General features: G+C 50.5%; 1 long non-coding RNA gene across 1 annotated transcript; it reads left to right on the top strand.

Moving 5' to 3' along the window:
* Window positions 1-409: 409 nt before the first annotated feature.
* LOC129693603 (uncharacterized) lies at window positions 410-26,194 on the top strand. The gene is made up of 5 exons (XR_008722896.1): window positions 410-589; window positions 2,594-2,686; window positions 6,022-6,114; window positions 18,861-19,145; window positions 25,992-26,194. It is a non-coding gene; the product is annotated as an uncharacterized LOC129693603 (long non-coding RNA).

The following is a 26,194-nucleotide window of genomic DNA, read 5'->3' as shown; positions in this document are numbered from 1 at the left end:
GACTAATATAGATGCGGGCTGTCGTTGTGTGAGACTCAGAGCTCAGTGTTTGTGTGCAAGCTCCTGCCTGTCCACGGGATGGATTCCAAGATCGACATTCCTTAGAACAGGGAGCGGCCTTTCTGCTGAAACCAAATCCAATCGGTTCGGCAACACAGTGTTATTCAGCTGTAAGTAAAATGGTTTTAAATATGTTCTTCAACATTCCTGAAGGACTGACTTGGTGCCATTAACCACGTTTATTAGAGAGGGTAAATTTCCGATGGGCTATTTTTTAAATTTCCGCAGTAATGCGGTTCTCTGTCGTGTTACAGGTGAGGGATGTTTGAGCTGAAACTCGTACTGCGGTGGGCAGCACCATTCGCACACAGGGCGGAGCTGCCAACCTGGTATGTATTTATCTAGTGCATGGGGCGGATCGGATTCACAGCTTGGGATTCGTTGAAGTGAAACAAAAACACCAGCCCTATTGCTCCGAATGGAACAGCAAAGACAGAAGTTGTGAGATCCAAAGATCTTAGAGCTCTGCTCTAAGGTCTTTGGTGAGATCGACACGGAAATCCAGGCAGAAAAGACCTGCGATGTTGAGGTAAGATTTGTCTTTGATGTTGCTGCCGAAGTTTTCCCGTTTGGCCCACTCCCCTTCTTGATGCTTTCTGACTTGTCCTAGACCAGTGGCCCGGTCGCTCTGTGAGGATGGGTGGAACCGGGACTGTTGTAGTCCACCTTAATCTCGGGGAAGAGTAAATTCTATTTAACCCTTCCTGCTACTGGCAATGCAGGAACTGATCCGGATTTTAACACAACCCGTAGGATTTATCTCTGCGGCATCCCAGGCAACCTTCCCGGGGTCCTTCTGCCCGCTGTTCCCCTCTGTGGACAATAGTCAGCCAAGACTGGGTCTCCACCAACGCCCACAGACACATTATCGATCAGCCACTGGACACCACTGGATCACTGGAATTCAGTCCATTCTGGTCCAGCGGCATTTTCCAATTATATTGTAAAGGTTAGCTGACAAGATTGTGGTCCAGTTTCTACAGTTCCCCGAAAATGAGACGAGATCGATTTTTTCAGCCCATTGCCGGGTGAACACGTTGCGCGGGCCTATAGTCGGTCTTCATCCCACACCCGAGAAATGTGATCGGGATTACCCGACCGAAACTACCAAGACAAACGCGTTCTCCGATTCATCAGAACAGTTCATGCATGTGGCTTTAGCTGGCATCTGACGTGAACACAGAGGGAGAAGTGAACCGCGATAGATTCACGTTAATGAGATCATAAAAAATAGCAGGACGAAGATTTATGTTCGCTTAATTGTATCCATGTTGAAATAATCCCTCACGCGGGTAGACACATCTGAACTGACCTCTGGAGTGGAGAATTGTGTCACCAGACTTCACATAATAAATATCCCTAGTGAGTGACAGCGGGCAAGAGAACGACGAAGGTTTTCCAGGAATGCCGCAGACAGAATACCTACAAGTTATATTCAAATCCTATCCATGTTACTGTATTCCTACCAGCAGAAAGGGTTAACAGGAATTTTAAAATAACTTTTTTCACAGTATATATTAGTAGATTGTCAAACCGGTTGGTCGGTTTCAGCAGCGAGACCGCTCCCTGTTCTGCGGAATGTGAGGGTTGGGATCCACGCTGTTGCCAGGCAGCTGCTTGCCCGCAGATACTGAGCGCTGCATCTCACAGAACTACAGCCGCACCTCGTAAATAAATCATCACCTGACTAGCCGAATGAAGCAAAGAGGAAACAAATTTAAAACGTATCCGTGCGCAGTCAAGACATCCTTGTAGAATTTAGGCGAGTATCGCAGCTCAGAGTTATGTCTGATCTTTGTTTCCAATCAATATTTAAAATGTAAATGCCAAATATCAGCGGCCCAGGCATCAGTAGCGTGGGTTATAATTGTGCTTGCACTGGTGACATGCGCGTTGCTGCTGTCGTCTGTTACAACGGGATGATTCCCCGCACCTTTACTCTGCACTGTGGCTGGGAAAGGAGAGACGTTTACGTGGATAGGTCAATGGCAGTAAAGAACATGGTGTGTGTAGCAAAATAGGAATATTGGAATGTGTTTTGGGAGTCACGGTTCAATTATAATCATATACTCCGTCAGTTAATAATGTATCCAAACTCACTTCATTGTTCCACTTATGAAACCAACCGATAATTACATTATATTGCCATTTCCTCACAGTAACTTCCCGTTCAAGCCTAAAAACTGGATCCCTCTAACTTAACGAAAAGCAGACAGACAATGAAGAGTTTATAAAATTCTGTGAGTAATTGGCAGAGGAATTAAACATTAACTATCGGTTTTCAGAGAAAAGGATGCGATCATCTTCTAGATTTCTGAGGAGATAGCGTTTAGAATAGAAACGCGAGAATTAGTTAGTGCGTTGAAGTTGGAATTCCAGATGGCTTGGTCGGACGTTGTGTGAGCCCAGATAGTCTATGACCTTGGGAGAACGGGTTCATTAGATCAGATATTGTGTGTGTTGGTTCAACAGGTAGCATTTTCCTTCACATTCAATTGTTGCTTGATGGTTATCTTAATATTGTTGATTCCAGAGACACATAATTTTGGGACGTTTGTCATCATCATGGCTGAAGATGCTGATTGTGGAGTGGATGCAGTGACGTCTACATCAAGTAAACAGACAGGTTTGTAGAGCCTTCTGTGAAATATAAATGTTGCCCTGACAATGCGTGGAGTTGATGCAAATACTGAGGTTAACAAAATAAATGCAAATAGGGAAGGTGCTGAGCTCAGACAATTTACATCTGCATGGCCAACACAGTCACATGTGGATGGATACAGGAACTGGGTGATAAATTGCTGTATTTACAAAAGTTATGCCAGTGACCAGAATCAAGTCATACTGCACAGAAATGGACCTTTGACCCACGATGGGTCTGCCAGCAGTCAATCCCTCTACACTCCCACGAACATCTACATAGCGCCGTAGTAAGCATTTTATCGATGCATGGCGTTGTAAAAAAGAACTGCAGACGCTGGTTTAAACCGAAGATAGACAACAAAAAGCTGGAGTAACAGCAGGACAGGCAGCATCTCTGGAGAGAAGGAATGCGTGATGTTTCGGGTCGAGAAGAGGAAGGGTCTTGACCTGAAACATCACCCATTCCTTCTCTCCAGAGATGCTGCCTGTCCCGCTGAGTTACTACAGCTTTTTTTTGTCTATCTACGGTTTTGTAAGCGCTCCATTCAAGACCCCAATAAGTTGCACCGAGTTGTGAATGTAGCTAGACCATCAGGCAAACCAACATCCCTCCGATTGACTCTATCTACACTTCCCGTTGCCGTGGCAAGGCCACCGGCATTATGAAGGATGAGCCTTACGCTGATCACTCCCTCTTGTACCATCTCCCACCAGGCAAGAGATATAGGTGTGAAAACGCATGTCTCCAGATTCATTGAGAGTCCCTTCCAAACTATAATCAGGCAACTGTTATCCATCCACTCACCAGTTAGCGAATGGTTCCGTCCGCCCAATTGATGACCGTCGGACTATCATTAATCACACTTTACTGGAATTAACTTACACTGAATGCCACTCCCATTTTTCCCGTTCTGTGCCTTGTGGCTGACTAGATTGTAATGAATAGTATTTTCTCAAAATCATGAATACTTATAACAAAGCTCTCAGATTATCTCAAAATAATAAGCATTCAAATTATAATGGCAATTACTTTCTTTTCCAATGTCCTGGTCTCTGCCTCTATCTTCTCTGTCTGGTCAGTACGCGACAAGACGCTTTTCATTGTACACTGGTACACGTGACAACATTAAACTAAACTTATCTCACTTCCCAAGACTCCTAGGTTTGTTGCCAACTATCAATTAACAATTTGAATGCTTATCCAGGTGCTGCCAAAATAATGAGAGTACTGCCTCCAACACCATCTCAGTCCGTGTGTCCCAGTGTGGCCATCCTCTGGTGAAATAATTTTTTCTTGAGAGATCAGCCTGTAAACCTCATAGTCCTGAATTGCACACACTCCTCATAAGACTTCCTATAAATTTTGTAATTATAAAAAGTGCCTCCCTGAACTTGCATTCTATGCTGCAGCTAATGACACGAATGCTAAATGTTGTATTAGTGTGTGCTGCTGACTTTAGGGATCTATGGATTTGGACGGGTGTTTCTCAGTGATTTCTGGGCCCTTGTCATTCATGGTGAATATCCTGGTTTTATTTATCCTTCCAACATGCGTCAACTTGCACTCATCAGTATTAAACTTGAAATGATATTTCTCCACCTAACATCTTGACTAATCATCCACAATCATACAGTTGCGGCGGTACAAATGCTTAGTCAAGTGATCACAATGTTGGCAGATAACTGAAAGGCCAAAATCAGGAATACTTGGAACAAAATTCTCAGATTATCTTAAAATAACAAGCATTCAAGTTGAAATGGCAATTTCTTTTATTTTCCAATGTACAACTTTTCGATGCCATTACTACACCGGCAGGTAGGAGTGATCTTACGCAGATTAAAATAACGAATTGTCCACTCGTTATTTCCAGTTTAATTGATTCTTTAATGAATAAGTTGGACAAACAAAGAGATGATTCATACCAGGTACTCCTTACTCTCGTACAAACTGTAACTTTCCGTTCTTTCTCCACTGTTATTTCCCCTTTGGTAAGAACCGTGTACTCTCCGCCACCTGTGACCGATCTGATGTGGTAACTCGCTGGCGATATTATATGCAACGTCCTTCTAAGCATCAAGAGCCCGCTCCCAAGTGTTTAAATCACTGAACGAACCCCACAAGCTTCGGATGTATTCCTGTTCCCTCAATTTACCGGTTTACCTATTTACCCCTACCCCATCAATGATGTTGCACTTTCTCTAAGGAACTGCTGCGTTGCAATGCTGTGAACTACATTCTGCACTCTGTATCGACACCTTTTCTCCAGTTGTTCTTGAGTTTCAACTGATTGTATCAGTGTGTGGTATATCTGATCTGTGTGGATTACATGCAAAACCAAGCCTTTCACAATACTTCGGTACATGTGACGTTAATGCATGTACAGTTAATATGAATGCACGACTGAGGAGTTGGTGCAAGGGTCGGAGATTCAGATATTTGGACAATTTGGATCTTTTCAGGGATGGATGTGACCAGGAGACTAACATCCTTGTGGGCAGTTTTCAAAGTGCTGCAAAGGATGGTTTAATCTAGGGGACAGATTCCAAAGTTGTTTTCAGACAGTTCGAGGTGCTGAGCACCTAGGGTCCAATGACTACAATTCAATTAACTTTGTAACCCTGTATAAAATAACAGTTCTGGCCTTAATGTAAAATTCTAAATTGGGTGATTGAAGCCCTCCTTTGACAGTTTGATATAGAAGTAGTCATTGGAGTAAGTTGCATTTGGGTAAATGGATGTTTGAAAGGGGAAGTATTTAAATTGTGATTGTGAGATTTCAAAATATGCATGTTGTTAGTGAAGTACAAGTAAGGAACCCAGGATGATGAGATAAATTGAGTCTCTAGTTCTGTAGTGTACGATGAAGTAGAGTATGGTCTTAAGTAGCCAGCTTGCAGGAGTAAGAGGAATGCAAGGAAACCAGCTTGGTGGAGAAAGGATGGGAGGAAGTCAACCTGGGTGAGTAAGTGAATTCAGGAAGTCAGCTTGGGGGAGTAAGGGATGGGAGGAAGCCAGGAAAGTGAGGAATGCGAGGATGCCAGGAGAGAGGGGGTGGATGTGGAGGGTTAAGCGATGGTTCAGGAGGGTGAGGATGGGGTGTGGAGGGTGAAGAGATGGAGGGTGGGGGGTGGAGGGTAAGGCTAGGTGGTCTACTCCTACTTTTATTTTTTGCTAATTTGCAAGAGTACACCTTGTTTGGATTGGGGTGTTTTCCACATATCTGCTGCACTGTTCTGCTGTTTGTTTGGTTCACAAGGCAATGTTTTCCTTCACATTCAATTGTCACCTGATCGTTCTGTTAATATTGTTTTTTTCAGAGCTACAGAGTTTGTGATCGTCTGTCCACATCATGGCTGAAGGTGGTACCTGGGGAGGTGATTCAGTGGCCTCCACATCAAAGAAACAAAAAGGTTTGGGAATGTTGCTCTGACAGTGGGTGTGCACCTGATGCAAGAAATGAGGTTCACACAGAAGTGGGAATAGGGAAGGGGTTGAGCCCAGAGAGTTGACATCTACAGGAACATCGCTGTCACAGGTGGGCGGATGCAGGAATTGTCTGATAAATCAGCACTCTTTTTGGAAACAAATGATTCGAGTTGCTGCAAAAGTTAAGCAAGAATATCAGAGTCCAAAAACAGATTCCGCGCAGAAATGAGCCTTTGACCCATTTGCCACCTGTCAATTTATTTACACTAATCCCAATTCTGAGCACTTGGTCTGTCGTGTACTATCCATTTGCAGGTCGAATGGACATCCAGGTGCTCCTACAATGTTTCACAGAGTACCTGCCTCCAACACCACCCCAGACAGTGAGTCACTGACTGCAGCCATCACTGCTGAAAGATTCTTCCCTGAAGATCATCCTCTAAACCTCATGGTCCCCGCATTAAATGAATGCCCCTAGTGTTAACCACCTCTACTGTGGAGAAAACTATTTTTGCCTTTGACCCTATTTTTCTCAAAGTATTCTGTACTTCTGGATCACTACCTCGATGAAGACGACTTAAATCACTCCAGACTCTGCTGATAATTGAAATATTCATTTTCGAGCATATATCCTGATGTATCTCCTTTGCATCTTCACAGTTCAAAGGCATCCTTCCCACAGAATGGAGATCAGAATTGCATACACTCCTCAAACTTAAGTCTTAATTAGCTCCCTATAAATTTGTATCAAGGCCTCCATGCACTTGCATTCTATGCTGCAGCAAATGACAAGAATGTTAAATGTTAACTCTGTGACTACCCCCACTATCCTTTCTCCCTCCACACTTTCTCTCCACTCTCCCTCTCTCTCCCTCTCTTCCCCCCCCCTCCTCCCTCTCTCCCCCTCTTCCTGTCCCCCCGTACCCCCTACCCCACCTCCCCCACCCTCCCTCATCTCCCCCTCCCCCTCTCTCAACTCTTTGCCACCCCCCTTCTATCGCGCCCTCTCGCCCTCTCCTCATCCTCTCTCTCCCCCTCCTCTCTACTTTCCCGCTCTCCCCCCTCTCATCTAGCCCTCCTCTACTCCTCCCCCCTCGTCCCCCCTCCCTCTTCCTCTCCCTCCTCTCCCCCTCTCTCCCCCCTCTCCCTCTCTCGGCCCTTCTCTCCCGCCCCTCCCCCGCTCTCCGGCACCCTCTCCTCCCTCGCCTCTCTCCCTCTCAGCTCTCTCCCTCTTCCCTCTGCCTCTCTCTCATTCTCCTCCCCTCTCCCTAATCCCCTCTCCCCTCCCTCTCCCCCCCTATCTATCCCCCACTTCCCCATCTATGCTCGTCCTCCACTCTCCCTCCCACTCGCCCCGCTCCACACCCTCTCCTTTCCCTCTTCTCTCCCCTCTCCCTCTCCCCTCTCACCACTCTCTCCCCTCCTCTCTCTCCCCCCCCCCCTCTCTCCTCTCCTCCCTCCCCCCCCCTCCCTCTCCTCGCTCCCCTCTCCCTCTCCCCTCCCCTCCCCCTCCTCCCCCTCTCCCCCTCTCCCCTCATCCCTCCCTCCCTCCTCCACTCCCCTCCCTCCCCTCCCTCTCCCCCTCCCTTCCTCCCCCTCCCCCCCTCTTCCTCCCCTCTCCTCCCCTCTCTCCCCTCTCTCCTCTCCCTCTCCCCTCATCTCCCCCCCCTCTCCCTCCCCTCTCCCCCTCCCCTCCCCCCTCCCCCTCCTGCCCTCTCCCCTCCCCCAGTCCCCTCCTCCCTTCCTCCCCTCTCCCCCTCCCCCCTCCCTCTCCTCTCCCATCTCTCTCCTCTCCTTTCCCCCCCTCCCCCCTCTCCCCCTCCCCTCTCTCCTCTCCCCTCCTCTTCTCTGCACTTCCTCCTCTCCTCCTCTCCCTCCCTCTTCCCTCTCCCCCTCCTCTCCCCCTCTCTCCTCCTCTCCCCTCCCCTCTATCTATCTATATCTATTATCTATCCATCCATCCATCTATCTCCTCTCCTCCTCTCTCATCTCCTCCCCTCTCAATTTAATTTGCCTCCTCCTCTCTGTCCTCTCTCTCTCTCTATATATATATATATCCACTCTTCTCCTCCCCTCTCCTCTCCTCTCTCTCCCCTCTCCTATCCTCCCATCCCCTCTCCCTCCCCCCTCCTCTCCTCCCCTCTCCTCTCTCCTCTCCTCCCCCCTCCCCTCCCTCCTCTCCTCTCCTCTCCTCTCCTCTCCTCTCCTCTCCTCTCCTCCCCTCTCCTCCCCTCTCCTCCTCTCCCTCTCTCCCCTCCACTCTCCCTCTCTCTCCCCTCTCTCCCCTCCTCTCCTACCCCCTCTCCCCTCTCCCCTCTCTCTCCCCCCTCTCCCTCCCCCCCCCTCTCCCTCTCCCCTCCTCTCCTCCCCTCTCTCTCCCTCCTCTCCCCTCTCCCTCTCCTCCCTCTCCTCCTCTCCTCTCCTCCTCTCCTCTCCCCCTCTCCCTCCCCCCTCTCCTTCTCTCCTCTCCTCCCTCCCCCCTCTCCTCCCTCCCCTCATCTCTCTCCCCTCCCTCCCCATCCCCTCCTCTCTCTCCCCCCTCCCTCTCTCCCTCCCTCCCCTCTCCCCCCCCTCTCCCCCCTTCCCTCTCCTCTCCCTCCTCTCCTCCTCTCCCTCCCCTCTCCTCCCCCTCCTCCCCCCTCCCCCTCCTCCCCTCCTCCCTCCCCTCCCTCTCCTCTCCTCCCCCCCCTCTCCCTCCCATCCCCACCTCCCCTCCCCTCCCCTCTACCTTCCCCCGTCTGCTCCCCTCCCCTCTCCACTCCTCCCCTCTCCTCTCCCATCCTTCTCTCTTTCCTCTCCACTCCTCCCTTTTCCCCTCCCCTCCTCTCTTCTTTCATCATTCCTCCTCCCAGCCCCCTCCCTCCCTCTCTCCTCCCCCCTCCTCCCTATCCCCCCCCCCCTCTCCCCCCCTCCCTCTCTCCCCTCTCCCTCCCTCCTCCCCCTCCCTCCCCCCTCTCTCCCCCCCTCTCCCCCTCTCCTCCCCCCCCCTCCCCTCTCCCCCCCTCCCTCTCTCTCTCCCTCCCCCTGCAGCTCACCATTGCTACATCCTCTCCACACCTTCCTCCCTCTCTCTCTCTCCCTCCCCCCTCCCCTCCCCTCTCCTCCCCTCCCCTCCTTTCCCCTCCCCTCCTCCTCTCCCCTCTCTCCCCCTCCCCTCTCCCTCTCCTCTCCTCTCCCTCCCCTCCCCTCTCTCTCCCCCTCTATCTCCCCTCTCTCCCTCTCCCCCCCTCCTCCTTCTCCTCTCCTCTCCCTCCTCCCCCCCCTCCCTCTCCCCCTCTTCCTCCCCTCTCCTCTCTCCCCTCCTCTCCTCCCCTCTCCTCCTCTCCTCCCCCCTCCCTCCTCTCTCCCCTCTCCCTCCCCTCCTCCTCTCCTCCCTCTCTCCTCCCCCTCCCTCTCCTCTCTCTCCCCTCTCCTCTCCTCTCCCTCTCTCCCTCTCTCCCCTCCTCTCCTCTCTCTCTCTCTCCTCCTCTCCCCTCTCCTCCTCTCCTCTCTCCCTCTCTCCTCCTCTCCTCTCTCCTCCTCTCCTCTCTCCTCCTCTCCTCTCTCCTCCCCCCTCCTCTCCTCTCCTCTCCTCTCCTCTCTCTCCTCCCCTCCCCTCTCCTCTCCTCTCCTCTCCTCTCCTCTCCTCCCCTCCCTCCCCTCTCCTCTCTCTCCTCTCTCCTCTCCTCCTCTCTCCCTCTCTCTCCTCTCCTTCCCTCTCCTCTCTCTCCACTCTCTCTCCTCTCCTCTCCCCTCTCCTCCTCTCCTCTCCTCCCTCCTCTCCTCTCCTCTCCTCTCCTCTCCTCTCCTCCCCTCTCCCCTCCTCTCCTCCCCTCTTCCTCTCCTCTCCTCTCCCCCCCCCTCCCCCCTCCCCTCTCCTCCTCCCCCCTCCTCCCCCCCTCTCCTCCTCTCCTCTCCTCTCCTCCCCCCTCTCTCCTCTCCCCTCCCCTCCCCTCTCCTCTCCTCCCCTCCTCTCCTCTCCTCTCTCTCCTCTCCTCTCCTCTCCTCTCTCCCCCCTCTCCTCTCCTCCTCCTCCCCTCTCCTCTCTCCCCCTCCCTCTCTCCCCTCCTCCTCCTCTCCCCTCCTCTCTCCCTCCTCTCCCTCCTCCCTCCCCTCTCCTCTCTCCTCTCTCCCCCCCCTCTCTCTCTCCTCTCCTCTCTCTCCCTCCTCTCCTCTCCCCCCCTACCCCTCCCCCTCCCCCTCTCCCTCTCCTCCCTTCTCCTCTCCTCTCCCCCCCTCCTCCTCCCTCTCTCTCTCCTCTCCTCCCTCCTCTCTCCTCTCTCTCCCTCCTCTCTCCCCTCCCCCCCATTCTCTCCTCTCCTCCCCTCCTCCCTCTCCTCTCCCTCCCTCCTCCTCCTCTCTCTCCTCTCCTCCCCTTCTCCCTCCTCCTCCTCTCCCTCCTCTCCCCCTCCTCCTCCCCTCTTCCTCCCCTCCCCTCTCCCTCTCCTCTCCCCTCCCCCCTCTCCCTCCTCTCCTCTCCCCCCTCTCCCTCCCTCTTCCTCCTCTCCTCTCCTCCCCTCTCCTCTCCTCTCCTCTCTCCTCTCCCTCTTTCCCTCCCCTCCCCCTCTCCTCCTCCCCCTCTCTCCCCTCTCCTCCCTCTCCCTCCTCTCTCCCCCTTCTCTCCCCCCCCTCTCTCCTCCTCTCTCTCTCTCTCTCCCCCTCTCCTCCCTCCCTCCCCTTTCTCTCCTTCCCCTCTCTCTCCTCCCCCTCCTTCTCCTCCTCTCCTCCTCCTCTCCCCCCTCTCTCCTCCCCTCCCTCCTCCCTCTCCTCTCCTCTCCTCTCTCTCCTCCCTCTCCTCTCCCTCCCTCCTCTCCCTCTCCTCTCCTCTCCTCTCCCTCTCTCTCCTCCTCTCCTCTCCTCTCTCCTCCTCTCCTCTCTCTCCTCTCCTCCTCTCCTCCTCTCCTCTCCTCCTCCCCTCTTCTCTCACCCCTCCTCTCTCCTCCTCTCCTCTCCCCTCTCCCTCCTCCTCTCCTCTCCTCTCTCTCCTCCTCTCCTCCTCTCTCTCCCCCCTCTCCTCCCTCTCCCCCCCTTCTCCCTCTCCTCTCCCCTCCTTCTCCTCTCTCTTCCCCTCTCCTCTCCTCCCCCTCCTCTTCCCCCTCTCTCCCTCCTCTCTCTCCTCTCCTCTCCCTCTCCTCCTCCTCCACCCCTCCTCTCCTCTCCTCTCCTCCCCTCTCTTCTCCTCTCCTCCTCTCTTCTTCCTCTCCTCCCCTCTCCTCTCCTCTCTCTCTCCTCTCCTCTCCTCCCTCCTCTCCTCCCCCTCCCCCTCCCTCTCCTCCCTCCCTCTCCTCTCCTCCTCCCTCTCCCCCCTCTCTCTTCCCTCCTCCTCCCTCTCCTCTCCCTTCCCCTCTCCCCTCCTCCCTCTCTCTCCTCTCCTCTCCTCTCCTCTCCTCCTCTCCCCTCTCCCTTCCTCCCTCCTCTCCCTCCCCTCTCCTCCTCTCCTCTCCCCCTCCCTCTCCTCTCCCCTCTCCTCTCCCTCTCCTCCCTCCCCCTCCCCTCCTCTCCTCTCCTCCCCTCGCCTCCCCTCTCATCTTCTCTGCACCTCTCGTCTCCTCTCCAAATAAACTCCCTTCTTAATTCCTCTCCTCTCCTCTCCCTCATTTTTCCTCTCCTCCCCTCTTCATTCCTCTCCTCTCCTCTCCTCTCTTCTCCCCCCTCTCCCTCCTCTCCTCCTCCTCTCTCTCCCCTCTCTCTCCCCTCCTCCCCCTCCTCTCCTCTCCCTCTCTCCTCTTCTCCTCTTCCCCTCCTCCCTCTCTCCCTCCTCCTCTCCTCTCCCTCCTCTCCCTCCTCCCTTCCCCTCCTCCCCTCTCTCTCTCTCCCTCTCCTCTCTCCTCTCCTCTTCCCTCTCTTCTCCTCTCCTCTCCTCCTCCTCTCTTCTCCTCTCCTCTGCTCTTGTCTGCTCCCCTCTCCTCTCCTCTCTTCTCCTCTCTCCTCTCCTCTCCTCTCCTCTTCTCTCCTCTCCTCTCCTCTCCTCCCCTCTTCATTCCTCCCCTCTCCTCTCCTCACTTCTCCTCCCCTCTGCTCTCATGTCCTCTCCTCTCCTCTCTCTCTCCTCTTCTCTCTCTCTCTCTTCTTCTCTCCCTCTGCCTATCTCCCCTCTCTCTCTCTCTCCCTCTCCTCTTCCCTCTCTCCCCCTCTCTCTCCCTCTCTCTCTCTCTCTCTCTCTCTCTCTCTCCCTCTCCCCCTCTCTCTCTCCCCTCTCTCCTCCTCCCTCTCCTCTCCTCTCTCTCTCTCCCTCTCTCATCCCTTTCCCTCTCCTCCCCTCTCTCTAAAAGGGGGGAACACCTCTCACTTTCTCTCTCCTCTCCTCTCCTCTCTCCTCTCCTCTCCTCTCCCTCTCTCTTCTTTCTCCTCTCCTCTCTCTCCCCTCCTCTCCTCTCTCTCTTCTCCCCTCCCTCTCCTCCCTCTCCCTCCTCCCCTCCTCCCCCTCTCCTCTCCTCTCCTTCCTCTCCCCGTCCTCTCCTCTCCTCTCCTCTCCTCTCCTCTCTCCCTCATCCCTCCTCTCCTCCCTCCTCTCCTCTCTCCTCCTCTCTCCTCTCCTCCCCTCCCCCTCTCTCTCTCTCCTCCTCTCCTCTCCTCTCTCCCTCTCCTCTCTCTCTATCTCTCTATCTATCTCCCTTTCTCTCCCTCTCTCTATCTCTATATATTTCTCTCCCCCCCTCTCCTCTCTTTCTCCTCTCCTCTCTTTCTCCTCCCCTCCCTCTCTCTCCCCCTCTTCTCTCCACTCTCTCTCCTCCCCTCTCCTCTCCTGTCCTCTCCTCCCCTCCTCTCCTCTCTCCTCCTCTCCTCTCACTCCTATATCTCTCTCTCACTCTCCCTCTCCTCTCTCTCTCCTCTCCCCCCTCCCTCCTCTCCTCTCTCTCTCCTCTCCTCTTTTCCTCCTCTCCCCTCCTCTCCTCCTCTCCTCTCCTCTCTCCCTCCTCCTCTCCTCCTCTCTCTCCTCCCTCCCCTCCCTCTCCTCTCCTCCCTCTCTCCCTCCTCCTCTTCCTCTCCCCTCCTCCCTCTCCCCCCTCTTCCCTCTCCTCTCCTCTCCTCTCCTCTCCTCTCTTATTCCCTCCCTCTCCTCCTCTCTCTCTCCTCTCTCCTCTCTCTCTTCCTCTCCCTCCCCCTCCTCTCCTCTCCCCTTCCTCCTCTCCTCTCCTCTCCCTATCTCCCTCTCCCTCTCCCTCTCCCTCTCCTCTCCTCTCCCTCTCCCTCCCCCTCCTCCCCTCATCCCCTCCCACTCTCCTCTCCTCTCCTCCCCTCTCCTCTCCTCCTCCCCTCCTCCCTCTCTTCCTCCTCTCTCTCCCTCTCTCCTCTCTCCTCCCCTCCTCCTCTCCTCTCTCTTGTCCCCTCAGTTCTCTCCTCTCCTTTCCTCCTCCTCTCCTTCCCCCCCTCCTCCTTCTCCCTCCCCTCTTCCCTTCTCCTCTCCCCTTCTCTCTCTTCAATCTCCTCATCTTCCCCTCTCCCCCCTCCCTCCCCTCCTTCCTACCCTCCCCCCTCTCCTCTCTCTCCTCCTCTCTCTTCCTCTCCTCTCTCTCTCCTCTCCAACCTCTCCTCCCCCCATCTCCTCCTCATAAGACTCCCCTCCCTCTCCTCTCCCCCTCCCCCCCTCTTTCCATCCTTCTCATTCCCCTTCTTCCCCTTTTATATCAAAGCACTTCCTCCCTCCCTCTTTCTTGCCCTTTACTCCTCCTCTTTCCTCCCCCTTTTTCTTACCCCTTTCCTCTCCGTCGCCTATCCCCCCCATTCTTCTTTCCTCCTTACCTCCCTTTCCCCCATATGCCTATCCCATTGTTTCCATTATCCTTTCCCCTCCTCCTCCGAACTTCTTCTCCTTTCTTCCCTCCCAGCCTCACTTTTTTTTATTCTTCCCATACCTGCCCTTTCCCCCTTCTCCCTGACCCTTACTTTCCATTCCCTAAATTTCTTCCCTTTCTATTTTTTTTTGCCCCACACACTTGCCCCTTTACTCCTTTTCATTTCGCCCTCCTCTCCTTTTTCCTGTCTTTCCTTTCCCAGCTCCCTCGTTCCTATACCCTCTTTTTCATCACTGCGCCCCCTTATTCCAATTCTTCCTGTGTCCACCCCCCTTTTCGCCATTTTCACCGCCTACCAACATCATTCCCTCCCACACCCCTCACCTGTTATAGCTTCTTCTCTCTTTCCCCTTTAGTGGATTTAACATTTGGGCCCCCCCTACTCACTTATCCCCTACCCTTTCTTATGCTGCTTCCCGGTAGTGCGAACCATTTCCATCCACACTTTCCTGCTACCCTCCCACCTGATTGATGAACTGGAGGACGCATTGTATCATAATTTTTATTCGTCCACCTCCGAATGCTTTGTTACACTGTCGAATCGTGTACGCATGGCACCAAGCTTACCTCCTAATTTATCCCTCCACCCTAACCTCTTTTTCTCCCCACCCACAATTTTTCCCGCCCCCCTTTCATGCTTTTCTCGGCCCCGCATATCCCCTCCTCAGCCTCCCCCTCCTCTCCCCTCCTTCCTTCCTTCCCTCTCCTTCCATTACCCCTTCCCCAAACCCTCTTTCCTCCTCCTACTCCTCGTGTCTGCCATCTTCCTACTCTCTTTCTTCTCATCCCTATTACTTTCTCTCCGGCCTACCTTCTACCCCTACCCCTCCGCACTTCCCATTGACATCACCCTTCTGCGCTTTTCATCAACTCAATTTACCCTCTTTTCTTTCCATTTTCTCTCTTTCCGCATCGAACTTTTTGTAATTTCCTTCTTTGTCCTACTGCAGCGGAATCTCTTCCCCTTCCTTCCTACCTATTCCCTCCATTCAGCCCAATCACGAGCCTTTTTATTTTATTTCTGTACAGCATTGACTTCCTTTTTGTTTTTCATAAAATTACACCCTTTGAGCCCTTTCCATTACTTTCCTTCGTTCATTTCCCCCGTTCTCTTACTAATCTTTTCTTACCTGTTCTTCACTTTCTACATTCCTGCCTTTTTTATGCAGCCCTCTAGTTCTGAACAAGCATCCACGCTGCGTTCCCTTCTCTTTCCCCAACTCCTGTTACCCAACTTTCTTCCCGAAAACTCCATTCCTACACGCGTTCGGACCCCCATTATCGGTACCTTGAACTCACCCCCTCGCTCCTGTTCCTACCCCTTCCTCCGCCGCCCCCCTCCTCTTTATCATTCTTTACCCTGTATTTCCGTCTACCTCTTCCCTCACCATCCCTTTCCTTGTTGATCTCACATCTATTTCTTCCTCTTTTGTTCCTCCTATCAATTCCCTCCTTCTACCTTTCTTCTCCCCTCTTCGCCCCTCTTTTTACCTTACTTAACCCTTTATGTCCGCTTGTCGCCCCTACTTCCTCCGGTCATCATTCCTGTCTCCCTTCCTTATTCTCCCTCCTCATCTTTAACCTTACCCCCAATAAATTTTTGATCCTGATCCTATTCTCCCCACGTCCCCTTCTTTTTTCTCCTCTATATTTTCCCTTCACACTGGTTCCACCCTTTTCTCCTTCTTTCTCCCTTCTATCCCACCATTTCTACCCTCTGCCCCTCCCTCCACACCCCCTCGCATCCTCTTCCTTTCCCTCTCCCCACCCTAACTCCTCTCCCTTCCTTCTTTTCCCTCTCACCCATTCCTTCCTGACCCCTCCCCTTCCCATTCTTCTTTTTTTTTTCCTCGTCTTCACTTTCCTTTTTCCTATAGCCCTCCTTTATCCCCCCCCCCTTCTCTTGCCTTCCTCATTCCTTTACCCCCCTTCCACTTTCCCCGTCTTTCTCCACCTTCTCTTTTCCTCCTTCCTTCCTCTATTCCCCCTTACCTCCCCCTTCTTTCTCCCGCCTCCCTTTCTTTCTATTCTTTCCCTTCCCTCCTACTCCCTTCCCTCTTCTTCCTTTTCCCTTTTCCTCTCCATACCAGTCCCCCCCTTTTTCCCCTTTCATCTCTCCTCTCCCCTTTTTTTCCCCTCCCCCCCTTCCCTTCTTACCTTTTCATCCCGACCCCAATTCCCTTTTCCCTCCCGATTCCCTTCGTCAGTACCCTTTCCTCTCACCAGCCCTTCTATTCCCCATTACTGCGCACTTTCTCCCCCCTCTCCTTTTCCTTAAATTATTCACTTCGTCATTTGCTTTCTTTTTTTCAGATAATCATTCCCTTACTCATTCTGTTTTTCCAACAATCTCCCCCCCCTTCTCCTTCTTCCAACTTTTTACTCATTTTACCTACCCTTTTTCTCAACTTTCTTTTCTCTTCCTTCCTTCTTTTTTACCCTCACCATCTGTCTTGCTAATTTTCTACCTCCCCTCCTCTTTCCGTCACCCTTCTGCTCCTTGCTTCCCGAGTCCTTTCTCTCACCTTTTATTCTCTTTTTTTTTTTCCCCCCAACTCCTTTACCCTTCTTTCTCTCCTTCTTATCTTTCCCCCTTTCTTCCATGCTCAACATTCATTACTGCCCCTTCAATATGTTCTTAATTATCATTCCGATTTCATTCTTGTAAATTACGACCCATATACTTTTGAAAAGTTCTCCCCTTGCTCCCCCCCCCCCCGGTCTTTCCCCTTCACTCTTTTCCTTCTCTTTTCTCCCACTCCTCCTACTCCATGGCTCCCTCTCCCTTAAATATTTCCATTTCCATTCTTTTTTCCACCTCTTTTCATCTTATTTCCTCCCAACATCTTTTCTTTTTTTTCTTCCTCGAATTTTTCTTTGCCTTTCCCCTTTCTTAGTTATTTAGATATTTCTGTGTTCTTCGAGGGTCATCTCCCCCTCACTTCCTATCCGTAAACTTGATTATATACTTTATTTGTGTCCCATCTCATTTAATACTTGCCTTCATTCAATCACCTTACCTTTTCCCAATCTTTCTACACTTTTATCCTTCTACCCTTTTAACTCAACCCTCTTCCCTCTTATTTTTTTCCTCAGCCCCCTTTCTTATAACCCCCACAAATTTAACCCCCTTCTACTGTTACTACAATCCTCGTTTGCCCGCGGAACCTCCAATATACAAACTCCTCCCGCTCCCCTTTTCCTTTATTTCTCACATCTTCCGTGTTACCGTTGTCTTTCCCCTTTCTACCTTAATTTCCCCATCCCCTCCCTATCCCCCCTTACACCTTTCTCTTTCTCTTCTCCCCTCTCCTTTTCTTATTTTTTTTTTATCTCTACCTTTTAGTTCTTTTGCTTACTTGATTCTCTTTCCATTCTACCCTCACTCCTCTTCCCCCCTTCTTGCCTATTCTTTTACCTCTTCAGGGTCCTCTTTATTTCGCCCTTCCCCTACTTCTTCATAATTCCTCTACTCCTTATTACTTATTTCCCCTATACCCATTCCACCTCTTAACCCTCAATTTGCTATACTTTCCATAACTATTCCTTTCTCCTCCTTTATTATCCTTTGCCTATATTCTTTTACTTTCCACCATCCTTTCTCCTTTTCCTCCCGTCACGCCCCTTCTTCCTTCATTTAGAGTCTCACAACATTTCGTTCTATCCCCAAAAACTTTACATAATCCTTTTCGTTAGATTTTCCTTATCATCTGTTACCTTCATTCTACCCTTCCCATTTTTTGCCCAACTTTTTTTCTCCGTTAACTCGCTACTTCACTCTAATCCTCTTCTTTAGTGGTTGTTTCTCTCCCATTTCATACTGTCTCTCTTATGTTTCTCTCCTTTTTTTTTCCCTCCCCTCCTCTTCCCTCCATCCTTTTTTTGCGTTTCTCTTTCCCCCCTTATCTTCGTCGTGCCTCTTTTCACATATCCTCTTCTTTCGCGGCCCCCATTCTGATCCCTTCTCTTTTTTCCTCTTCTTTCTAGAGTCCCCTCCCCTTTTCTTTCGTCCCTCCCGTTCTCTTTCTTTTCTTTTTTTATTTTCATCTCCATCCCCTTTTACTTCTCCTTCTATTCCTCTTCCTTTTCCCCCCCTTCCTCTTCCAGTCTTTCCTCTTTTCTTCCTCCCCTGTCCCCCTTTCCTCCCCCCTTCTTTCCCTCCATTCCTTCCATCTTTTCTTTTCACTTTTTGTGCCTTCTCCCTATGTTTTTTCTTTCTTTCTTTGCCCTTTCTTGCCCCTTATTCCTCCTCCCTTATCTCCTCTCCCACCCCTCCTCCTCTTCTTCCGTCCCCATCCCTCCCCCTCCCCCTTTCTTCTTTTTTCTGGTTCGGTCTCTTTTCCCTCCCTTTTTCTTCCCCCTCCTCTTTTCTCCTCCCCCTCTTTTTTCCCCCCCCTCTTCCATCCGCCCTTTCTCTCCGCCTCTTCTCTCCTCTCCTCCTCCGTCTTTTCTCCCTCCCTCCCCTTTCAGATTCCAGATTTTTTTTTCCTTTTCTTCACTTCCCCCAAAAAACAAAAAAAAACCCTTAATTATTTCTCCCCCTCCCCTTTCGTGTAGGTGAACGGTTTTCGACAGAGCAGCCATTCGTTTGAGTTTGCTTTTAGGCGACCCATCCTTTTGGTTAGTAGGCGTTTCGTCTTCGTACTCTTTCGGTTTTTTGACGTTTCGACCTCGTTTCCATTCGGTTCTTTGGCTTCGACTTCTTTGCTTCGGCTTCTCGTCCGTCGGCGCCAGGTCCGCACACGAAATGCTAAAGTGTGGATTGATGGGTCTAGCTTAGATGAGGCATTTTGGTTAGGTTGAATGAACTGGCTTGTTTTCCTGCTCTGTTTCTAAGACGACATTAAATTCCACTTGGCCCTGAATGTCAGCTCAGATTGCTGCCAGATATTCCCAACCTGTGGTTTTCTCAATTTGAAATTGCTCTGTAACCAGCAAATAATATTTATGTTCAGGTGGGAAATTAACTCAAGTGGGAAAGGTCTTCAAAAGGCTTTGGACAGGCACCTCATCAAAAGAAGATGGTCAGAACACAGGAACAACGACAAAAAAGCAAAGTCGGATTGAGTGCAGAACGTCAATGGAATGTGAACCCGCCGAAGAGGAAAGGGAACAATGTCAGTCCCGAGGGCAAGGGATAGGGGACGTGGTTCACGACCCTGGAACTGACCCAAGTGGCAAAATCCATCATGACCGAGATTCATCAAACAAGGAATCATCGAGTCTCATCCAAGGAGCAGGTGAGTGAAATGGGAGGGGAGTGGATGCTGCAGAATGGTGAAGACTGTAGGGACGAGATAAAAAAAAAACAAAGGACTCAGTTAAGGCAGTCTGAGTTAAGGCAGACAAAGACTAGATTGTTTTATCTGAGTGGAGGCCTAATAGAAGTATAGAATATAAGGGGCTTAGACATTGTCAGTCTTTTTCCCAGGATGTGGATGTCTCTGACTGGGGAGAGGAATGTTTAACGGGGAACTGGCTGGACAATTTTTTTACACAGACCTTGGTCGGTTCCTGCCTGAGGAGGTGGTGGAAACGCTGTTTAGACTGAAACATGACTAACACAGTCAGGGAACAGAGGGATCCCGTCCGAGAAAGGAGAAGGGATTAGTTCAAATTGGCATGATATTGTTGGTGTAGATATTGGGGATTGAAGGGCCGGTTCCCGTGCTGCACTGTTCTATGTTCTATGTATCATTTCCGTGTTTAGCTTCATTAATCCAAATCATAAAGTCATAGACTCGTACAGCAAGGAAACATGCTCTTCGGCCCAAGATGCCCCATCTACACTGGTAGATAACATATGCCCCATTATGCCCGCCTGATTTCCACCTTTAGTATGCTCCTCAATTCCCGAATCTTCTCTGGGAATAGACTTGATCCCACGATCCTATATCGATCCCAAGCTGCCTCCATTTTCCTGACCAGAGCCTCAAATTCTCTCGTCACGCATGCGTACCTACTCACACTTGCCTTGCCATTCTCTTTAACACATTTGCACGACGACACTGAGGCCAGATATCCTCCTGGTCTCAGAGGCGACCATAAAGATCGTCTTGTTTGAAATGACTGTGCCGTGGGTGGACCGTCTGGAGGAGGCCCACGAGAGGAAGATGACCAAGTATGATGAGCTGGTCATAGACTGCCGCAAGGAGGGCTGGAAGGCAAGGTGGATGCCCATCGAGGTTGGCTGCAGAGATTTTGCAGGACAATCGCTCTACAAAGCCTTGAGTGCACTGGGTATAAACGGAGTGGCAAGGAGAAAGGCCATCAAGAACACCACAGAGGCAGCGGAGAAGACCTCGAGATGGCTCTGGATCAGGAGACGAGGTCCATGGGAAGGAGCGAATGCCACCTGAACACAAGCCGTGGTGTGATCAACCACGGCTGGGTCTCCTGGGTGAGGGTGTCTGATATTGAAAGACCCGAAACACCCAATGACCCCAGGTTACATCACTGATGATGTGATCAGGAGCATCTATCGATTTATTTGTATCAATCAAACATGAGCATGCATGTCACTTGCCCCCCCCCCCCCCCCCCCCACAACAATTTACACACCAACAAGGTGATCAGCCCTTTTTATTTAAGAGCTCCACCTATACAGACTTAGTTGAATGGACCATCAGTCATGTCATCTCGATTTACTGCTGTAACATTCTTCCTAATCAATAAAGCATCACCATGTCCTGTTTCACTCTCACCTCACTCGCTCCTGTCGCACCTATACAGGGCTCCCATTTAACTTTTTTCCCCTGTTGCCAGCCGGGCAACCTGGGCAGGTTTTTAGGTTGCCAAATGTCAATTTAGGTGGTTATTTAAGACGGTTTGCATGACGCATGCGATAATGTTCTTGGACGAGGCGCGTAGTTACCAGTCGGAATTATGCTCAATGAAGCATTCACATATTATTTCTGCTTCAAATAAAGGCAAAAACTAAACATTCACCAATCAAGACATGATATATCCCACAATGACCTGCAGCAAAATTATAAGACAGTATCTCTACTCTTTTTACACATTGCAATGAATGCAATTTCTATTAGTTCTTTCCACTTCCAAACTAAAATGTCGTTGGATTATTCAGCGTTTGATCAACCTGCGTCAATAAATCCTGGACCATGGTAACACATGTACTTAACCATGCACTATACAGATTGATGCAAGCATGTTTTCTGTGAAGGACCGAAAATTGCCATGACATGGCAATAGCATGGTCGTTATTGCTATTGATACATAAATACTCTCACTTCCCACATAATTTATCCATAACAAAATATACAGGTTGCAAGGACATTTCTAAAGGCATAATAATAATAATAATAATAATAATAATAATAATAATAATAATAATAATAATAATAATAATAATAATAATAATAATAATAATAATAATAATAATAATAATATATTTTATTGTCATTGCACATAAGCACAACGAGATTTGGTATGCAGCTTCCAAACGATGTCATAATTTAAATAACTAATGACATTTAGATTTAGATACCCCGAGAACATAGTTTGCAAAAAGAACATTACAACAGTAAAATAGTCAAAACAGTTCAAACAGACGAAATTGCAGATGTGTCTGTGCGACGTGACCATCCAAGGGAGACAGTCCAGGGGGGGTGGGGGGCACTCAGCAGGGCTGGTTCAGAGCCGCTATAGCTCTTGGAATAAAACTGTTTCTGAGTCTGGAGGTTCGGGCGTAGAAGGCCTTGTAACTTCTGCCGGAGGGAAGTAGTTCGAACAGACCGTTACAGGGGTGTGAGGAGTCTTTATTGATGCTGACGGCCTCCCTGAGGCACCGTGTGTGGTAGATGCCCTCCAAGGCTGGCAGCTGTGTCCCAATAATCCTCTGCGCTCTGTGGACGACGCGCTGAATAGCTCTCATCTACGCCTATGTGCAGCTGATATACCACACAGAGATGCCATATGTTAATATGCTCCCTGTGGTGCAGCGGTAGAAGGTTGTCAGCAGATGTTGGGCCAGTCCAGCCTTTGTAATGTTCTCAGGAAGAACAGTCGTTGTTGTGACTTCTTGACCAGCGCAGCGGTGTTGGTGGACCATGTGAAGTCCTCTGAAGTGTGAGTGCCCAGAAACTTAAAGCTGGACACTCTCTCCACACTTTCCCCGCAGATGGAGATTGGGGCGTATTTTCCATTATGGGACGTCCTGAAGTAAATAATCAGCTCCTTGGTCTTGGAGGTGTTTAGTGACAATTTGTTACGTGCGCACCAGTCCGCCAGGTTCTGCACCTCCGCTCTGTATTTTGTTTCATCACCGTTGGTGATCAGCCCAATCACTGTTGTGTTGTCTGCAAACTTCACGAAGGTGTTGGTGTCGAATGCAGGAACACAGTCGTGTGTAAAGTGGGAGTAGAGCATGGGGCTTAGTACACAGCCCTGTGGTGTGCCGGTGCTCATGGTGATAGTGGAGGACAGGTGCGGGCCCAGTCTCACTGCCTGCGGTCGCTCCGTCAGAAAATTCAGGATCCAATCGTATATTGGCGAGCTGAGGCCTAGCTGGTGGAGTTTGGTGGTGAGCTTGGTGGGGATCACCGTATTGAATGCAGAGCTATAGATGGCATGTTATGATAATAGCTGTTAAAACCGACTATACCGATCTGACAGGTTAAACATTACACTAACTGAATAGAGATGGCCAAAGGACATAACTGCAACAAATGTTCTTCTGGTAATATATTTAAAGGTATCAACACGCCACATTACCAGACATTCAGATTAGATTTACGTGTTGTGAACAGCAATGAAGATACCCAGTTTGTTGGCACCAGATTAAAAAAATATATTATTGATAAAAACACTGTTTCCATCATTGCCACTTCAGAATTAACGTTACATTTGCAACTGGAATATCTCCTGATCAAAGTTTTGATGTATATGACCGACTGTAGAAGTAAAACCTGGATAAATCCAACGTATAGTTGTGAATGTTGCTCATTAAATAACTACAGTACTGATACTCCATAATAAGAGCATTAATTTGCCGTTAAAAATGAACTCTGTAATGACGTGTCAACGGTAGCAGTGACAATCGAACACTGCGGTTTTAATGTATCGCGTGTTCACAATTGTTGAATTAATCCATCTTTATGGACTAAAACAAATAATAACATTGGGAATTAAAACACATTTGATTGCATTCCGTTGTCAAACATAGTCAATGTTCGCTCTGTAGACATTTCCAGCACAATACAGTCATGGAGCGGGGAGGAGGGGGGGGGGGGGGTGTTAACCTGCGGGTGGATAGATGGCGGGGGGGGCAGGGGGTTGTTGAGAAGGCAATCGGTGCGGAATGGATGATTTAGGCAGGTGAATTAGTACGTGTTGGTTGGAGTACGTTAAATTGTGAGGGGAGAACACGAGGTAGGTCAGTGCCGTTGAATGGGGGGGGGGGGGGGGGGTGGTGATCGGCACGGGATGGATGGAGGGGGGGGGTCAGTACAGTGTGAATGGGCGGATCAGTATAGGATGAATAGGGGTGTTCAATACAGGATGAATGTGGGTAGACAAAATGCTGGAGAAACTCAGCGGGTGCGACAACACCTATGGAGCGAAGGAAACAGGCAACGTTTCGTGTCGAGACCCTTCTTCAGACTGCCCCCCCACCCCATTCGTCATGAATGGGAGGGGTCAGTACGGGATGGATGGTGGGGGCGGGGGTCAGCGCAGGATGAAGGGCGGTATCATGTACTGGATGGATGTGGGATCATAATAGGATGGATGGGGTGGGGGGGGGGGGGGGGGGGTCAGTACATTGTGAATCGGAGGGTCTGCAGGATGAATGGACGATCACTACAGGATGAATGGGGGTTCAGTGCAGGATGAATGGGGGAATCAGTACAGGATGAATGAGGGGAATCAGTACAGGATGAATGGGGGGGGGGGGGGGGTCACTACAGGATGGATGGGGATCAGTACAGGGTGGATGGGGGAGCAGTGCAGAATGAATGTGAAAGGGGGTCAGTACAGGATGAATTGGGGGACCAGTGTAGGATGGATGGGGGGTGGCAGGAGACTCAATGCGAGGTGGATAGGGTGAACATCGCAGGATGAATAGATTGAGGGGATGTCAGTGAGGGCTGAATAGAGGCGGGAATGGGGATCAGTGCGGGATGGGGAGGAGGGATCGCAGGATAAGAGGAGTGTAGGGGGGCGTACAGAGAGAGAGGGGTGGGGGCGGGTGTGGGAAGGAAGGAATGTCAAACGCTTCTCGGACAACGTCAACCCGGCTGCCTTGTCCATTTCTGTCCACAACCAAGTGCCGCTGCCAAAAGGGGAAGCCGTTGGGATCTCCTCGCCACCGCCTCCCCTGCTCCGCCAGCCAACAGCAAGGTGTGCGGCCCAGCATACAGCTCAAAGATCCTATAGCTATAGGATCTTTGGTGCAGCTGCTTCAGACGGCGGGAGGAGGCCTCCCCCTCACTCCCTCCTCACTCCCTCGGTGTGCGAGAGGGTTTGTTTGAAAGCGGTTATCACCGTTGGCGAGGTGGCAAACAGCGCCCGCTATCGGAGCGGGCGGGGTGCGGGAGTAGGAGGTGGAGCCGTTGTCGTGGCCGCTGCTTCTGCTGCGCGGGGGCCGTCATTCGCTCCGAACCCTATTCACCTGGTATCTTTGCCAGGTCACGATCCATTTCTCCAGAGATGCTGCCTGACCCGCTGAGTTACTCCAGTTTTTTGTGTCTATCTTCGGTATGAACCAGTAGCTGCAGTGCCAAGCCGGGCAAAACGACTCGCCGTTTAGGTTGCCCGTCGGCACTTTGGGTGGTCAATGGCACCCGGGCAAACACTAATTTTGAGCCCTGTGTTAGTTTTGTCCAAAATGTCTCCCGGATGACCCCTGGGCCATCCATCTGCATCTCCAGTTCCCAAATACAGCCTGCAAGGAGCTGCTCCTGGACACATTTCCCACGTGTTTAGTCACCAGGGAGAACTGCAGTTACTCGGACATCTCCCGCATGAACGTCGCATCATTCCACCTGCCTCTTGACGGCACTGAAATAAGAACCAACAAGCTCAACAATCTCACGCAACAGGCTACACAGCTGATTCAACAGACTGGACCTTTATCTCCTGCCCCCACTCTTCTGACTCCTTACCGAAGACCCACACTTGCCCTGTACACAGCACTTTACATCCACACAGCCTATCGCCCAACAGAACTAATCCCAACAGGCCACTTCGCTGTATCTTGCATTTTTACGAGTTGCTCAATGAGCCAATGTCTTCTTCTTTCGTGTGGCGTGCACAGCCTAAAGTTGTTGGACAACTTGTTCTATTTGATCTTAATCTTTTCTTAAATGTATCTTAAAAAAAAAATTGGATAGGCATATGGAAGAGAAGGGAATGGAGGGTTATGGTATGAGTGCAGGCAGGTGGGACTAAGGTAAAAAAAGTTGTTCGGCACGGTCTTGCAGGGCCGAGATGGCCTGTTTCCGTGCTGTAATTATTATATGGTTATATGGTTATCTTCCGTTTGTGCACGTCGAGTTGATTGCATTAGTCGAAACAGGGCGGACCACGTGAAGGTTGCAATCTCCCATCCCCAGCCAATTTCGATGCTCCAAACAATCCACGCGCCATATTTTCAAGTGCCCTAAACTGTGAAGTCCTTTTATCCACGTCATGAATATAGGTTGTAAAACCGGGAGACCCAGCACTGGCCTTTGCAGCATCTGTCTAGTTATTGACATTTGTCCAAGTGAATGGGCTGCCAGGCAAGTGGTCAGTCTTATCTTGGATGGTGTAGGAGCTGCAACATCTCTTGACGTGTCCTTTGTGGTCCATGGGGAATGGTTTGAATGTGAAGAAGCGAGTCGCTCAGTGCAAGATTTCAATACTGTTACACCACCAGGCCACTGGATAGAAATGGCTGATTCAGTTTAGTTCCTGGTTCAATGTTGACATCTCATGACCCTCCCCCTCCCCCAAACCTACCCGCCCCCATCCCCAACACCGGGAGATTGATCGTAGTGGATAGTGGTTCACGGTTCACCTGGATATCTTTTCATTCTTGTCTTAATCATTGTCTAATCCCACTATTATTATTCGGGTTACTGCAGAGCAGCATAATATGGTAACACCTATCCACACCACGGCTGAAGTTGGAAACAGGACTGCAGCTCCAGAGACCTCAACAAATAGGACTGACACAGGTGTGTTGCAGAATTCTTCACGATATAAATGTTGTCGATATATGGTTTGCATCAGAGTCGTAGAGGCACACGGCATAGAACAAGGCTCTTCAGCCCACCTTGGACACGGC

This window comes from Leucoraja erinacea, unplaced genomic scaffold (assembly GCF_028641065.1).
Source record: "Leucoraja erinacea ecotype New England unplaced genomic scaffold, Leri_hhj_1 Leri_364S, whole genome shotgun sequence".
NCBI classification, from domain to species: domain Eukaryota; kingdom Metazoa; phylum Chordata; class Chondrichthyes; order Rajiformes; family Rajidae; genus Leucoraja; species Leucoraja erinaceus.
The sequence above is the reverse complement of the archived record's forward strand: the minus strand, read 5'-3'. Positions and strand labels throughout refer to the sequence as shown.